At 43.4% G+C, this 17,760-nt stretch overlaps 1 long non-coding RNA gene and 1 other non-coding gene across 2 annotated transcripts in view; both read left to right on the top strand.

Annotated features, from left to right (window-relative positions):
* Window positions 1-9,951, top strand: part of LOC136384247 (uncharacterized) — a 59,781-nt gene extending 49,830 nt beyond the window's left edge. Inside the window, exons 2-3 of the long non-coding RNA XR_010747552.1 lie at window positions 1,350-2,294; window positions 9,110-9,951. This is a non-coding gene — a long non-coding RNA (uncharacterized lncRNA). The remainder of the gene's footprint in view (window positions 1-1,349; window positions 2,295-9,109) is intronic.
* LOC136384320 (U6 spliceosomal RNA) lies at window positions 5,199-5,303 on the top strand. The gene has a single exon (XR_010747593.1). It is a non-coding gene; the product is annotated as a U6 spliceosomal RNA (small nuclear RNA).
* Window positions 9,952-17,760: the final 7,809 nt, after the last annotated feature.

The raw sequence follows: 17,760 nt of genomic DNA, 5'->3' as shown, positions 1-17,760 counted from the left end.
AACTGTTCTGTGGCCCTGCCAGCAGGCGAGGCTGCTATGCCCAGCTGTAGGCTTCCTCAGCCGGCCCCAGCAGACTCTGCGGACCCGGTGTGTGTGTGGGGGGGGGGAGGGCGGGGGGGGGGGGGGGGGGGGTGCAGTGGAGGCATCTGCTGAATTGCCTGCTGCATGCTCTTATATTTATGGGAAGGCTTATTTTTGCTAGATTTCAGATTGAGTCTCTCTAATTGATGCCATTTATCCTCTGTGCAGCTCCCTCCCTAGACCTTCCCCAGTACATGATACATAGACTAATCTACTTCCTAATGAATTTTATGGCATTTGGAAGCCCTCCAGTGGCCAAAAAGTATACTTGAAAAAAATTTATTATGCTAAAGTGTTTGGGTGGGAAGTAGGTTCATGTTTACAATATGCTGTGAAATATAAGTGGATTACTCTGTGAACAGAGGAATGCATAGATGATTACATATGTGATAAATACAACGTTAATTGCAAAATTCAGGTGACAGATGTTTGGGTCACTATCATTCTTTCAAGTTTTCTGTAAATATATAATAAAATATTGAATTAAAATTTTGTTTAAAAAACACTTAAGCCTGACCTGTGGTGGCGCAGTGGATAAAGCGTCGACCTGGAAATGCTGAGGTCGCTCGTTCAAAATCCTGGGCTTGCCTGGTCAAGGCACATATGGGAGTTGATGCTTCCAGCTCCTCCCCCCTTCTCTCTCTCTGCCTCTCCTCTCTCTCTCTCTCTGTCTCTCCCTCTCCTCTCTAAAATGAATAAATAAATAAAAATTAAAAAAAAAAAACACTTAAACTACCTTTCAATAAAATAGTCTTCATTATCATTAATGGACATGGATTAATTTTTCTTACCATAGATTAATTTTCAAATATTTAAAAAGCACTTCTATGTTTCTCTTTAGAAAGTTTATACAACAGGAATGTGAAATAGTTAAATTATTTCTTTGCTTAAAAAAGAAAGGTTTATCTTCCTAGAATATCTATTTTACATACTCATACCTTGTTGTAACAAGTTAACTAGATTCACTCTGTTTTTTAAATCACAGAAGCCGTTGTTTGACAGTACTTTTTCTTAGAGGAGATGCGTTCATCATGGTTTAATGCAAAAAACAAATTCTACCCTTAAGTAATTTAAGCCTAGAAGGACTTACTACGTGGCATATTACAAATGGTTGGCAGTGGCCCTGGCTGGTTGGCTCAGTGGTAGAGTGTCATCCCGGCATGTGGACATCCCAAGTGCAATTCTTGGTCAGGGCTCCCAGGAGAAGTACTCATCTGCTTCTCCACCCCTCACCCTCTCACTTCTCTCTCTCTCATCTCCTCCCACAGCCGTGACTCAATTGGAGCAAGTTGGCCCTGGTGCTGAGGATGGCCCCATGGACTCCAACTCAGGTGCTAAGAATAAATAGCTTGGTTGCTAAGCATGGCCCCACATGGGCAGAGCATCCCCGCATAGGAGACTGGCTTGCCAGGTGGACCCCGGTGGGGGTACATGCAGGAGTCTGTCTCTGCCTCCCCTCCTCTCACTTAATAAAAATTAAAAAAACAAAAAAAAAGTGGTTGACAGGGTTAAGAAACAGCCTATAAGCTGAACTTCAAGAATGACACAAATCCAGGCTATGGAACTGGGCTTCAGAGGACTGCTGCTTGTGCCATGACCAGAAGTCACTTGCTAAATGGGGACTCCATATCACCTTCACTATAAAGCACCCCATCAAGAAGGATGCCTTCAACCTTTCTCTCCCCCACTCAGTTTTGGATTCTTCACTATACTCACTGCTGCACACAGATGCCTCTAGTTAGTAGAATTTAAATCACATCCATAACCATAGCTACAAAGAAGTTTGAAAAAATACATTTTCAGCTTTCCAGACAGTGTAGCCCAGGAAACTGTGCTAAGAGGAGGATGACGTTTCCTGACCAGGCAGTGGCACAGTGGGTGGAGCATCGGAGTGGGACATGGAGGACCCAGGTTCAAACCAGCTTGATTGCAGGCTCACCAGCTTGAGCACAGGGTCACCTGGGATCACAGAAATGACCCCAAGGTCGCTGGCTTGAGCAAGGGGTCACTTGCTCTGCTGTAGCCCCCATCAAGGCACATAATGAGAAAGCAGTCAATGAACAACTAAGGTGCTGCGACGAAGAATTGATGTTTCTCATCTCTCCCTTCCAGCCTGTCTGTCTCTCTGTCGCCAAAAAAAAAGCATGGCATTAAATGGAAGGCTGTTGGAAACTTGAATGAACAGATCAGGCTGACACTACCTGACCACACTGGTAAGCATTACCGTTAAGACAACTGGACATTATGACCCTTCTGATAAGTGTATTAAGAAGTAGATGGGGCCTGACCTGTGGTGGAGCAGTGGATGAAGCGTTGACCTGAAAATGCTGGGGTCGCTGGTTCGAGGCCCTGGGCTTGCCTGGTCGGGGCACATATGGGAGTTGATGCTTCCAGCTCCTCCCCCCCTTCTTTCTCTCTGTCTCTCCCTCTCCTCTCTAAAATGAATAAATAAAAAATTTAAAAATAATAATAATAATAATAATAAAAAAAAAAGAAGTAGATGGGGCCCTGACCGCTTTGCCCAGTGCATAGAGCGTCAGCCTGGTGTATGGGTGTTCGGTGATCCCGAGTTTGATCCCTGGAAAGGCACACAAAAGAAGCAACCATCTGTTTCTCTTCCTGTTCCTCTCCTCCTTCCCCTCCCACAGCCAGAGGCTCAGTTGGTCCAAATGTGGCATGGGGCACTGAGGATAGCTCCGTTTATTTGAGCATCAGCCCCAGATGAGCTGCAGTGTGGATCCTGGTCCTGGGCATGCGGCAGTCTGTCTATCTCCACTCCTCTCACTTAAAAAAAAAAAGAAAAGAAAAGTAGATGGCGTCATCATGAAGCATTCTTACATAAAACATTAAATCGGAACCTCAGTCTCAGATCCAAATACCACGTTTATAAGAAATAGATAGAGGCACATGTTAATACCACACAGGGATACAGTTAGCAAAATTCAGAGGTGGGAAACTAGAAGACCAATGACAGCTTCTTCAATAAATGGCCAAAACCAAAAAGGAGGGAGAGGAATATAAAAATAGATTTAAGAGACCTGTCAAGTGAATGCAGTGTGAATCTTGTATGGATCTTGATTCAAACAAACCAATTGTCAGACATGTTTTATAAGTCAGGGAAATTTGAATGTATATGTACTTGGATAATTGATTATATTAAAGAATTGTTAATTTTTTTCAATGAGATAATAGTATTGTGATTATATCAAAAATCACTTCAGCCACTTTTACAATAATCTCTGCTTTTTCAGAGTGCAATACTGCTCATAAAAATTAGGGGATATTTCAAAATGAATATAAAGTGATAAAATATCCCTATTTTTTGTGAGCAGTTTACATTGTTTCCTTCATAATTTATGGCCCTGAGTTTTATACTGGAAAGTTTATTGTGCTACACATTTTACATATGTTAAATAATGTAATCCTTATAACAATCCAATATTAAAGGTAAATTACAGTGTTCATTAAGGGAACACCTATTACAGCTTTTCTGAAAGTAGATAAAATCAAATGTCTATTTGCAAGTACTATGAAGTACTTGAAACTTCTAGGGAAGACCGAGGGGGCAGGCAGTCTTTCATGGAACGAAGACTGGCAGGCATCTTAGCTAGTTAATAGATAAGGTAAATTATTAAATATCTTCTTTCAAGAAAACATTTAGGTTTACTTCAGATTAAATGTTCAGTGTTTTCAAAATGTTCCTTTGTCCTTGAAACTATGAGAGGACAGCTGCTGCCTCTTTTCAAAGGCGAGGAAGACCCACCCCATAGCGGCCCCAGCCGGGATGATCCGGTGAGCAGCACATTGAGAGACCTGGTGTTATCAGACACGCCCAAGGGCATGACGCCTGGGCCCCTCGGAGTGCCCCTCACTAGGCGGCTGCCATCTCCAATTTGCAATTCTTTCTGTTAATGGACTAATGTCATGCATTCTGGAATTTTGTTCTTGGGGGTGAAAAAAATCTTAAATATGACAGTGGTTTGTGCCCCCCCAAACCTCAACCCATCGCTAGTCCCTTAGTTTAATCTAAGTTTAATTTAGACCTTCTTCTTCTGTGGGGACAGGGATGGATAATAATTTAAAAAAAAAAGTTTCAAAAACTGACTCAGCCAAAAGATGTTTTATTTAAAATACAGTGATTTTTAAAGCATGTTTTTGCATTCTTGAAAATGGGTATCATTACATTTATTTTTTATATTAAGTTTAAAAACAAGTTTGTTTTGTTTTTGTTTTTGTTTCTGCCTGACCAGGTGGTGGTGCAGTGGATAGAGTGTCCGACTGGGACGCAGAGGACCCAGGGTCCAAACCCGAGGTCACCGGCTTGAGTGTGGGCTCACCAGCTTGAGCGAGGGGTTGCTGGCTTGAGTGTGGGGTTATAGACATGACCTCATGGTCATTGCCTTGAGGCCAAAGGTTGCTGGCTTGAGCAAGGGGTCACTCGCTCTGCTGTAGCCCCCTGGTCAAGGCACATATGAGAACACAATCAATGAACAACTAAGGAGCTGCAACGAATAACTGATGCTTCTCATCTCTCTCCCTTCCTGTTTGTCTGTCCCTATCTGTCTCTGTCTCTGTCACAAAAATAAGAACAAACAACCAAGTATTTTTTCTTAAGCACATGCAGGTTATATTTTCCATGTTTCAAATGGCTTACAAAATCAAAATGCTACCTTGTTTTTCTAAAAACGATCCACCAAATGCCACTCTTCTCATGGAGAATGGTGGCATCTGTCTAAAACTGGTAATTAGTCAATTACAGGGATGACTGGCTCGCTTCCTTGGTGAAAACTGCAGCCCCGGTTGCCTTGAGTTGTCTGTGTACAGTGAGCTTATTAACTGTAATTGCTAGTCTCCACTAAACTTTGTGCTTTGTAAACAAATCTTAAAACCTGTTGGTAAGTAACTGTTTAGAGTTAGTGTCCTATACTTCTACTTCTAGATCTCCCTGTCTCCTGCCACTCTGGCTTATATGGAATTGCTATAGAATTTCTTGCTTTAACTAAAGATATGAGATTATTTTTATTTAGCCTGGAACTGAATTCCCCAGAGACAGTACCACCTCTGCTTGTCTCTCAAGTTTATATAAAAGGAACTGAGTCTTAGAAAGGCATCCTCTTGTGCTCACTTTGGGAGCACCTGTACTAAAATTGGAATGATACTGAGATTAGCATGTCCCCTGCAAGAAGGATGACATGCAAATTAATAAAGCAATCCATATTTTTAAAAATATAACAAATAAAAAAGGTGCCCTCCACCTTGACTGATTGACACTTCTATTCAGATTGATTTCATTGCAACTGATGTGCACCTAAGCCCACAATGTAAGCAGAAAATTAGGTTAGGCACTCAAGAAGCTTGCAAGCTAATGTGGAAGTCATTTTGTAAACAGCTAGTTTAAAATGATGTGCAAAAATATCTTAGAATATTCCACTGATTGTGCTAGAAGTCAAGGGATTGGTGTATTGCAAAGTAGAAAGGCTTTATGAAGAAATACTGGTTGAAGGGCTTTGAAAGGCTTGTGACTTCACTTTTGCATTTGAAGAAAGTGGTAAGAATGTTCCTAGCAGGGGCTGCTCTTGGGTGGGACCAAATAAGGTTAAAAACTGCAAGGTGGCCCCAGCAGGATAGCTCTTGGTTAGAACATCATCCTGCAGCACAGAGGATGCCTGTTCGATCCCCGGTCAGGGCACATTCGGGAATATATCAGTGTTCCTCTCTCTGTCTCTCTTTCTCAAATTAATAAAATAAACATTAAAAAAAATTGCAAGTTGTATTTGGGGGCAGTAGCTGAGATTACGGGTGAGGGGCCAGTGGTGGCATATGAGCCACATCATGGATCTCAAACACATGCAAAGGCCTTCTGCTCTGTTACTTCCTGGGAATAATTACTTACAGGAGCTGTTATTTGAATACAAGATACCATTTACACCCCACCACCACACACACACACCTTCATCCAGTAGAGAAGGATCAAAATTCCCCTTAACCTCTCTCTGTACCCTGATTTCCTCATTTATAAAATGGAGATTAAAGATAGTGCCTACTCATCAAATGAGCTACAAAGTCCTGGCCAGATAGCTCGGTTGGTTAGATCATTATCCTGAAGTGCAGAGGTTGATGGTTCAATCCCCAGTCAGGGCTCATACAGGACAGATCAGTGTTCCTGTCTCTTTCTCCCCTCCTCTCTCTAAAACCAATAAAGTAAACACACATACACACACATATATGAGCCACATACATGGACATAGTCGAACCATATGAGTGTTTGTTACGGAAATAATTTGTAGACAATGAATATAGCTCTACCTATAAGAAATTCTCAAACAATTCTTTCAAGGCATAGGATAAAAAAGGATTTTAGATCTGTTTGGATCTGTACTAGCTCCCAACCATAAGCTTAATTAAGACTTTTCACATTAGGCCCTGGCCGGTTGGCTCAGTGGTAGAGCGTCGGCCTGGCGTGCGGAAGTCCCGGGCTCGATTCCCGGCCAGGGCACACAGGAGAAGCGCCCATCTGCTTCTCCACCCCTCCCCCTCTCCTTCCTCTCTGTCTCTCTCTTCCCCTCCTGCAGCCAAGGCTCCATTGGAGCAAAAGATGGCCCGGGCACTGGGGATGGCTCCTTGGCCTCTGCCCCAGGCGCTAGAGTGGCTCTGGTCGCGACAGAGCGACGCCCCAGAGGGGCAGAGCATCGCCCCCTGGTGGGCAGAGCGTCGCCCCCTGGTGGGCGTGCCGGGTGGATCCTGGTTTGGCGCATGCGGGAGTCTGTCTGACTGTCTCCCCGGTTCCAGCTTCGGAAAAATACAAAAAGGATAAAAAAAGACTTTTCACATTAAAAATTATGATGTATATTGTTATAGCCTTGAAGAAGGTAATTGCTAAAAAGACTACTAGTATGCTCTTTTAATTTAGAGGTCTGGTGAATGCCTTTCCAGCAGTAGGAACTGCTTACAGAGTGTTATTAAATAAGTGGGTGTGGCCTGACCTGTGGTGGCGCAGTGGATCAAGGGTCGACCTGGAATGCTGAGGTCGCCGGCTCAAATCCCTGGGCTTGCCAGGTCAAGGCACATATGGGAGTTGAAGTTTCCTGCTCCTCCCCTCTTTCTTTCTCTCTCTCTCTCTCTCTCTCTCTCTCTCTCTCTCTCCCCCTCTCCTCTAAAATGAAAAAATAATTAAAAATAAATAAGTGGGTGCATTTCTAATTATTTAAGGCTTGATTTAAGACTTTGGAAATTCTTTGGGTTTTTAGTCTTTTGCCATTTTCACTGTTAATTACCAACTACCATATTTTTCTCTCCATAAGATGCACTTTTTTTTTTTTTCTTTTTTCTTTTTTCATTTTTCTGAAGCTGGAAACAGGGAGAGACAGTCAGACAGACTCCCGCATGCGCCCGACCAGGATCCACCCGGCACGCCCACCAGGGGCGATGCTCTGCCCACCAGGGGGCAATGCTCTGCCCATCCTGGGTGTTGCCATGTTGCGACCAGAGCCACTCTAGCGCCTGGGGCAGAGGCCAAGAAGCCATCCCCAGCGCCCGGGCCACCTTTGCTCCAATGGAGCCTTGGCTGCGGGAGGGGAAGAGAGAGACAGAGAGGAAAGCGCGGCGGAGGGGTGGAGAAGCAAATGGGCGCTTCTCCTGTGTTCCCTGGCCGGGAATCGAACCCGGGTCCTCCGCAAGATGCACTTTTCCCCCCCAAAAGTGAAGGGGAAAATGCCCACGCGTCTTATGGAGCACATGTTCATTTCTTTAGCTGCTGTGGGGCGCTGCGCTGGTAAACATATGTAGGATGAGCGCCAGCAAGAACATAATCATGCTCACCGTGGCAGTGTGCAGAACCCTGTCATCTGCTGAATGATCTCAGGTTCTGGTTTCCACGGTTGCAAGCAGTGCAGGAGGGAAGGCGAGCAATGTTGTGTGAGCGCATTCATCTGGCATCGTCCAGGAAGACGCGAGAGGCGCACTGCAGCAGTGGAGGCCTGTGCTGCAGCTGCTGGAGCTCTGTGTGAGGTGCTGAGGTCACTTGCTGCCCTATGAGTGCTTGACCAGTTTCGAGCACATATTAGCGAAACCACAAAAAAAATCTTAAAGAAGTGAAGACTCATCTAGCTGTAATTCCTGGGAGTCTTATCAGCCAGTTGCAAGCTCTCAACATTTCCATCAACAAACCTTTTAAAATCTTTATGCGAGCCTGACCAGGCGGTGGCGCAGTGGATAGAGTGTTGGACTGGGATGCGGAAGGACCCAGGTTCGAGACCCCGAGGTCACCAGCTTGAGCGTGGGCTCCTCTGGCTTGAGCAAAACTCACCAGCTTGAACCCAAGGTCGCTGGCTCCAGCAAGGGGTTACTTGGTCTGCTGAAGGCCCACGGTCAAGGCACATTTGAGAAAGCAATCAATGAACAACTAAGGTGTCGCAACGAAAAACTGATGATTGATGCTTCTCATCTCTCTCCATTCCTGTCTGTCTGACTCTCTGTCCCTGTAAATAAATAAATTAAATTAAATAAAAAATTAAAAAAAAGTCTTTATGCGAGAAGAGTGGGACAAATGGATGGCTGCTGGTAATCATGATCTGACACCAACTGGAAGAATGAAGAGACCCACTATTACTCAAGTTTGTGGATGGGTGAAAACATCATGGCAGTCAGTGAAGAATGAAACCGTGGTGCAGTCGTTCAAAAAATGTGGCATTAGCAATCAGTGGTCCCCAACCTTTTTTGGGCCACGGACCGGTTTAATGTCAGAAAATATTTTCACGGACTGGCATTTAGGGTGGGATGGATAAATTTATCACGTGACCGAGACAAGCGTCAAGAGTGAGTCTTAGATGTAACAGAGGGAATCTGGTCATTTTTAAAAAAAATTTTTTTAATTATTTATTTATTTTTATAGGGACAGAGAAAGAGTCAGAGAGAGGGATAGATAGGAACAGATAGGAAGGGAGAGAGATGAGAAGCATCAATCATCAGTTTTTCGTTGTGATACCTTAGTTGTTCATTGATTGCTTTCTCATATGTGCTTTGACCACAGGCCTTCAGCAGACCGAGTAATCCCTTGCTTGAGCCAGCGACCTTGGATCCAAGCTGGCGAGCTTTTTGCTCAAGCCAGATGAGCCCGCGCTCAAGCTGGCAACCTCAGAATCTCGAACCTGAATCCTTCTGCATCCCGATCTGACGCTCTATCCACTGCGCCACAACCTGGTCAGGCCATTTTTTAAAAATAAAACATTGTTCAGACTTAAATATAAATAAAATGGAAATAATGTAAATTAGTTATTCTTTCTCTGCGGACCGATACCAAATGGCCTACGGACCGGTACCAGTCTGCAGCCCAGGGGTTGGGGACCACTGCCTTAGATGGCACTGAGGATGGTATCATATAGGAAAATAGCAAAGAAAATACTAGTGATTGTGAGCAACTGCACTTCTTAAATTCGACACTAGCGATGATGAGTTCCTGGAGTTTCTGGACAACTAGAAGAGTATTTGAACATTTAAAGGCTCTTCTCTACCTGAACCATTACCAGCTAGAAGCAGCAGTCACTGGGACTTGGACGTGAGCTGCAAAGTATAGAATTGTGACAACAATTTCAGTGCCATGCAGACTTTTCCTGAATGGGGACTTTTCCTGGACTCCTGCTCCTTGTGATAGCTATAACAGACTGAACTGGGGTTGGGTTGCATTTTTCAGGGATTTGGCATGGTGTTAGGGCCAAGTTGGACTTGGTGAACATGTTAAGGACACTACTCTTTCATGGATTCTTGCTATACTGGCCAAGAGTTTGCTTAAAGGCTTTAATCATTGTAAAAAAATAGAAGACTGGATAAAGAAGATGTGGCACATATACACCATGGTATACTATTCAGCCATAAGAAATGATGACATGGGATCACTTACAACAAAATGGTGGGATCTTGATAACATTATACGGAGTGAAATAAGTAAATCAGAAAAAAACAAGAACTGCAGGATTCCATACATTGGTGGGACATAAAAACGAGACTAAGAGACATGGACAAGAGTGTGGTGGTTAGGGGGGGCGGGAAGGGAAGGAGGGAGAGGGGGAGGGGGAGGGGCACAAAGAAAACCAGATAGAAGGTGACGGAGGACAATCTGACTTTGGGTGATGGGTATGCAACAGAATTGAATGACAAGATAACCTGGACATGTTTTCTTTGAATATACGTACCCTGATTTATTGATGTCACCCCATTAAAATAAAAATCTATTTATATAAAAAAAAAGGCTCTTCTCATTTGTTAATTATAGTGCTAATGGTTGTTAATACCGCTGTTGAGTTTACATTGTTGAAATGTGGTGGTATATTTTATTAAATATTTTAATACCATTTGGTTCAGAATTTTTTTTCTTATTTTTCTCCTTAAAACCCTAGTTGCATCTTATGGTCAGGAGAGTCTTATGGAGCAAAAAATATGGTATATGTTGTGAAAAGGAAAAGAGAAAGAACACATAGTGCCATTCTATACACTTAGGGACAATGGAAAAATGATAATAGGAAAAAGTTGGAATCTATGTTAAATATTTGTAGGTTTAACTTATGACATTTTATTCTCCATTATCATAATTATTTCGGTATTGCCACATAATAAACTACCATTAAACATGATGGCTTCAGCCTGATCTGTGGTGGCGCAGTGGATAAAGTGTCGTCCTGGAAATGCTGAGGTCGCCGGTTCGAAACCCTGGGCTTGCCTGGTCAAGGCACATATGGGAGTTGATTCTTTCAGCTCCTCCCCCCTTCTCTCTCTCTGTCTCTCTCTCCTCTCTTCTCTCCCTCTCTCTCTCCTCTCTAAAAATGAATAAATAAATTAAAAAAAAACAAAAAACATAATGGCTTCAAAACAACAGCTGATTATTTCTCACAGTTCTGGGACTTAGGAGGGCTCAGCTGGGTGCCTCCCCCTGTGGCATTGGCTGGCATTACCTCATGCACTTTCTCATCATTCTTTGTGTGGTTTAGCCTGAGCTACTTCACATATCAGTATGGTCCCAAAAGACTAAAGCAGCCTGGCCTCTTAACAATCAGCCCAGACACACATCTGCTGCATTTTATCAGTCAAAGCAAGGCACGAGGACAGACCATATCCTGATATGGATAAACAGACCCCATCTCGATGGGAGGAGCTGCAAAACTGTGGCCTTGATTCCCAACCTACTACAGGAGCTGACCAAGTTCGCTATAAAGTAAAGTTGACCAACTTGGCAAAATTCCAGATTCTGATTCTTGCTCCGCACTACAGTTATCCCATTTTGTTCTAGAAATTACCCTACCTCCGCTGGATAGGAAGTAAAGAAAGATATGGAGGTAGACTATGCAGATGGCCTTCATGTTTTCAAGGTGTGTTTTAAAATCTGTGAGTGACATTTAACTTCAGTAGCCCCTAGTCAGTTACTAGCACACGTATGTTCCTTGTGTGCACACTTGCTTCTCTTAAGTCTAGGGGCATATTGTAGGATCAGTAGTTAAAAGCAAGGATTTTGGAATAGGAACTAGGTTTAAATTCTGTCTTTGATACTTTCTTTGACTTTAAATTACCTAAAGTCTGTATTCCTCGGGCTCATCCACTGAACAGGAATTGATCTGCCTGGCAAGGTTTTTGTGAAGCTTAAGATACATGTTCAGAGATCAGCAGAGTGCGTGGCACAGTGCAAACATTCCGCAAAGGTAATAATTTGTATTAAATAGGCCTGTGTCTGTGTGAAAATATACTAATGCTTTTTTTTCTTTTTGGTGACAGAGTCAGATAGGGACAGACAGACAAGAAGGGAGAGAGATGAGAAGCGTTAATTCTTTGTTGCAGCACTTTAATTGTTCATTGATTGTTTTCTCATATGTGCCTTAATGGGGGGGGGGGGCTACAGCAGACCGATTGACTCCTTGCTCGAGCCAACAACCTTGGGCTCAAGCTGGTGAGCTTTGCTCAAACCAGATGAGCCTGCGCTCAGGCTGGTGACCTCGGGGTCTCGAATCTGGGTCTTCCACCTTCCAGTCTGATGCTCTATCCACTGCACCACCGCCTGGTCAGGCTACACTGATGCCTTAAGTTTCGCCCACGCCTCTTGCAAAGCAAAGCATTTGGCACTAGAACCTTCATTGACACTCTCACACTGAAGCCACCCAAAAAAGCTTTGGGACTGTTAGCTTTCTGAATTTTCTTGAGTACCTTTCCTGTTTTTTGACCCATAAATTTACCCTTTACTTTCCTACGCTCTTCTGGTACCATGGAGAAGATTGATGATGTTTCAACCAGTGCAATACAGAAAAGCTATCATTATTTGGAATCCTTACTGAAAGAATCTAACTTTTCAAAGTCTTTGCTCCTGCCCTGGCCAGAAAGCTCACTTGGTTTGAGCTTCCTCCCAGTGTGCAGAGGTTGCAGATTTGATCTCCGGTCAGGACACATACAGGAACAGATAGCTGTTCCTGTCTCTGTCTCTCTAAAATCAGTAAATCAAAATTTAAAACTTTGCTCCTAAGTTCAGGTGAATTCAAATAAAAGTAAAGTCTAAATGTAAAACTTCTCCATATAAATTTCAATTTATGTCTGCTACATGAAAATTGATATTGACAGAATAACATTAAAATAGACAACTTAGCCTGACCAGGCGATGGTGCAGTAGATAGAGTGTCAGCCTGGGATGCAGAGGACCCAGGTTCGAAGCCCCAAGGTCACCAGCTTGAGTGTGGAGTCCCTTGCTTAAGTGTGGGATCATAGACATGACCCCATGGTCACTGGCTTGAAGCCCAAGGTCACTGGCTTGAAGCCCAAGGTCGCTGGCTTGAGTCCAAGTTTGCTGGCTTCAGCAAGGGGTTACTTGGTCTGCTGTAGTCCCCTGGTCAAGGCACATACGGGAAAGCAACCAGTGAACAACTACCGTGCGGCAACAAAGAATTGATGTTTCTCACCTCCCTTCCTGTCTGTCCCTATCTGTCCCTCTCTCTGTCTCTCTCTGTCTGTCGCTCTCACAAAAAAAAAAAAAAAAAAAAAAAGAGAAAGAAAACTCATGCCTGACCTGTGATGGTGCAGTGAATAAAGCGTCAACCTGGAACACCGAGGTCGCTGGTTCAAAACCTCATGCTTGCCTGGTCAAGGCACATGAGTTGATGCTTCTTGCTTCAAACCCCTTTCTCTCCCTCTCCCTCTCTCTTTCTCTCTCTCTCTCTTTCTCTCCCTCCTCTCTAAAATGAATAAATAAAATCTTTTTAAAAAGTTTAAAAGGCCCTGGCCGGTTGGCTCGGTGGTAGAGCATCGGCCTGGCGTGCGGAAGTCCCGGGTTCGATTCCCGGCCAGGGCACACAGGAGAAGCGCCCATCTGCTTCTCCACCCCTCCCCCTCTCCTTCCTCTCTGTCTCTCTCTTCCCCTCCCGCAGCCAGGGCTCCATTGGAGCAAAGTTGGCCCGGCGCTGGGGATGGCTCCATGGCCTCTGCCTCAGGCGCTAGAATGGCTCTGGTTGCGACAGAGCGACGCCCCGGATGGGCAGAGCATCACCCCCTGGTGGGCGTGCCAGGTGGATCCCGGTTGGGCGCATGCGGGAGTCTGACTGCCTCCCGGTTTCCAGCTTCAGAAAAATACAAAAAAAAAAAAAAAGTTTAAAAAATACAATGAGGAATGCTAAATTCTTAGGTTAATACAATAAATTATTTAAATGCTTTTTCATTTTTTTTTATTTATTCCTTTATAGAGGGAAGATAATGAGAGAGAGAGAAAGAGAAAGGGGGGAGGAACAGGAAGCATCAACTCCCATATGTGCCTTGACCAGGCAAGCCCAGGGTTTCGAACCGGCGACCTCAGCATTCCAGGTTGATGCTTTATCCACTGCGCCACCACAGGTCAGGCTAAATGCTTTTTCATATATATTGATATAAATAAAGCTAAAATTTATAAGACATAATTTAAAATATCCCCAATATATAAACTGTGCATTTGTGTATTTATTAAACGTAATCCTACAAAAAATTTTTAATGAGAAGAACATAATATTGGGGATGGGGGTCAGCAAGATGGTGAAGGAATAAAAAACTTCCAGTTGTAAAATAAATAAGTCACAGGGATATAATGTACAGTGAATGTAATTAATAACACTGGACTGCATATTTGAAAGTTGCTGAGAGTGGATCAATCTCTAAAGTCTCATCACAAAACAACATTGTAACTGGAAAAAAAAATTTTTTTAATTATTTTCAGGAGGAATTTAGAACCTTTTTTAATATTTGGGTATTTGGGAATAAATCTGTAGTAGTTAAAGAATATGTTCTTGCTGAAATTTTGGCAAGAGTTCTCAAGTCACAAATGCCATTATATTAGATTATGATAACAGTACATATGCCATGCTGTCTTTAAAAAAATGTAAAATGACTGGAATCTCTGGAATTCCCTTCCCCCACTAATTTAACAAACCCCCGATTTGTTATAGTTTAGAACAGACACATCTCCTTGAGTTTAACTGCTTTTCACTGGTTAAATTGTTTACGATCAAAGTATTGGTCATTTACATTTTACAAGATCTGTGCACCTTAAAGACAAATATCAGGGAACACAGATTACAAGAGTACAGTTTACATTCAAACTAGATCCACTTTGCACTGTTAACATAATATTCAGGGCTGCTTAGTGAGTGGAAATGTGCCAAAATCTAGGTTAAAGCTTTTGCAATTCTGTCTTCCAGAAGGAAAATACGAGCTTCTGGCATTTTATTACTCGTCGGTTGGTTGGCTTAATTAATTGACTGATTTTGTTGATTCTTGTATGTGTCCTAGCCAGGAATCAAACCCACAACCTTTGTGTATTGGGACAGCACTCTAACATACTGAACTGCCAGCCCAGGGGAGCTCTGGCTTTTTAAAAGCTGTGTAACATAGGTCCAAAGTTGGACAATAAAGTATTTAAAAATGAAAGTTAATATCTCATTACTTAAAAACTAATTCATATAGCATTATTATATAGAATCTGAATTTCTGATAATGAAAATAACATCACTGGACCTGGCTGGTTTGCTAAGTGGTAGAGCATTGGCTGGACGTGTGGAGGTCCCAGATTCGATTCCTGGTAAGGGCACACAGGAGAAGCAACCATCTATTTCTCCCCCCTAACCTCTCTCTCTCTTTCTCTCTCTCTCTCTCTCTCTCCATCCCCCCTCCTCTTCCTCCTGCAGCCATGGCTTGAATAGTTCGAACAAGCTGGCCCTGGGAGCTGAGGTCGGCTCCACTGCCTTGCCCCAGGAGCTGAATGGCTTGGTTGCTGAGCAATGGAGAGGCTGCCCCAGAAGGGCAGAGCATCACTCTGTAGGGGGCTTGCTGGGTGGATCCTGGTCGGGGTCATGTGGGAACCTGTGTCTCTGCCTCCCTGCCTTTGCATCTCTCACTTAATAAAAAAAAAGAAAATAACATCACTAAAAGCAGGAAGTTAGGAAATATCTGTGTAGCCTGACCTGTGGTGGCACAGTGGATGGAGCCTTGACCTGGAATGCTGAGGTCCCCAATTCAAAACCCCAGGCTTGCCCAATCAAAGCGCATAATGGGAAGTAATCAATTAAATAAAGTGAAGCAACAATGAATGGATGCTTCTCACTCCCTTTCACTCTCCTATCCCTCTAGAACCAATTACTTTTCAAATTTTTTACTGTTGATTTTAGAGAGAAAGGAAAGAGGGAGACAGAAACATTGATCTGTTCCTGTATATTCCCTGATTGGGGATTGGACCAGCAACCTCTGTGCTCTGGGACAAGGCTCTCACCAACTGAATTATCCAGCCAGGGCAATAAATGTTAAAAAAGAAAACAGGAAAGAAAAGAAAAAAGAGAAGAGAGGGGAGGGGAGGTGTGAGGGAAGGAGGGAGGGAGGAAGGGAGGGAAGAAAGAAGGAAAGGAGGGAGGAAGGAAGATCTGTGTAAGAAAAGCATCAAGAACTTTCCCCAAACTAGCAAAGTGATTTAATTCAAATTATTCCTATATTTAGGATTAGTCTAGAATGATTTCATGGACTGCAATCGATACCACAAAATATGTATTTCAACAAAAATATTAGAATGCAATGCATAGACAGGTGGGACAACAAATTGATGTTTCTCCTTTCGTTTATAATCAACCAATAAAAAGTAAATAATACTTATATTCATAATTAGTTCTACTTTGCTCATTTAGCTGCTTTTAAAGTATATATATATGCCAATATTTTCACTAAATAGCATGTTCACTTCTTTCAAAGGGGTGAATGTAGTAGAGTAGAAAGTTCGAGTGCATTGATAAATCCGGTACAGAAGAGACACAAAAAGAGATTACCTGATTGACTTGGTGGGAAATAGGACAAGTTAAGGGGTTTAATAGAAGAAATATTTGAATTCTGCCTTGATAGATGTGCAGGGTTCAACAGAGAAAGGACAAAAAAAGAAAGTGTTTTAGAACAATTGTACAGTATGAGTAAGGTCGGGGCCAAAAAACTGTAAGCAGTTCGTTACAGCCAGGACACAGGTTTCAGCATAAGAATGGCTACGAGGTCAGAGCAGACTCCTCTGCTGCGTTTAGACTTGACCCTGGGGCCTGGTTCTGTACTTCCGTTATGTGCCAGAACCACATCCGAGGCCTGTCTAAATAAAACACATTCCCTAGCCCAGTGTACTTCAAGTCCACACTAAATTCAGAACCACCCAAACTTTAAGGACACTCTCTAAATAATTCCAGTTCAGAACCTGGGCCATATTTTGAAGAACATTATCATAGGCAATGAATAGCCATAAAACATTCTTTTACGTAGAAGTAACAATTAGAAAACATCAAGAGCAGATCCAACTGGCCTTTTAGAAATATAGTCTGGTGGCAGTGAGGAAACTAGATTGAAGGGTCAGAACCTAGTGTGCAGAATGAACCAGATAACTCAAAGTGGTAAAGGGGAAAAGCTGATAGCATTTACCAAGATAGGCATTAGTGCTCAGGGTTAACCTGTCCTGTTTTCACAAACAGGAATGTGACTTTTACTATCTGACTACAAAAACTCATATAAATATCAAAATTCTCCCTGGGATTTCTGTACACTCACGGTTTCATTCCTATCTATATGAATGCCCCAATACTGACCTCCAGTCTGGGCATTTCTTCTGAACCTCAAATCTATTGCGGACTGCATCACCTCATGGTGCTGGGTGTATCTCACACTCAGCATATTCCCAATGGAGGTTTTCCTTTCCAAGCTAGAGTCCTGGCGACTCAGGGGCCTTCTGTCTCCCTCACAGCATCTACTTCTCTAAAGAGCGTCTAGTAAATAGTGCCTATTACAAATTTAACATCAGAAGATAAAAAGATAAACTGATAGACAGTGAACCCTTTACATTCAAGAACCTTTTTTTTTCTGAAGTTGGAAACGGGGAGGCAGTCAGACAGACTCCCACATGCGCCCGACCGGGACCCACCCGGCATGCCCACCAGGGGGCAATGCTCTGCCAATCTGGGGCGTCGCTCCGTTGCAACCAGAACCATTCTAGCACCTGAGGCAGAGGCCAAGGAGCCATCCCCAGCGCCTGGGCCATCCCCGCTCTAATGGAGCCTCGGCTGCGGGAGGGGAAGAGAGAGACAGAGAGGAAGGAGAAGGGGAGGGGCGGAGTAGCAGATGGGCGCTTCTCCTGTGTGCCCTGGCCGGGAATCGAATCCGGGACTCCTGCACACCAGG

Source organism: Saccopteryx leptura, chromosome 12, assembly GCF_036850995.1.
Source record: "Saccopteryx leptura isolate mSacLep1 chromosome 12, mSacLep1_pri_phased_curated, whole genome shotgun sequence".
Classification (NCBI taxonomy): Eukaryota; Metazoa; Chordata; class Mammalia; order Chiroptera; family Emballonuridae; genus Saccopteryx; species Saccopteryx leptura.
This window is presented reverse-complemented; position numbering and strand designations above follow the sequence as displayed.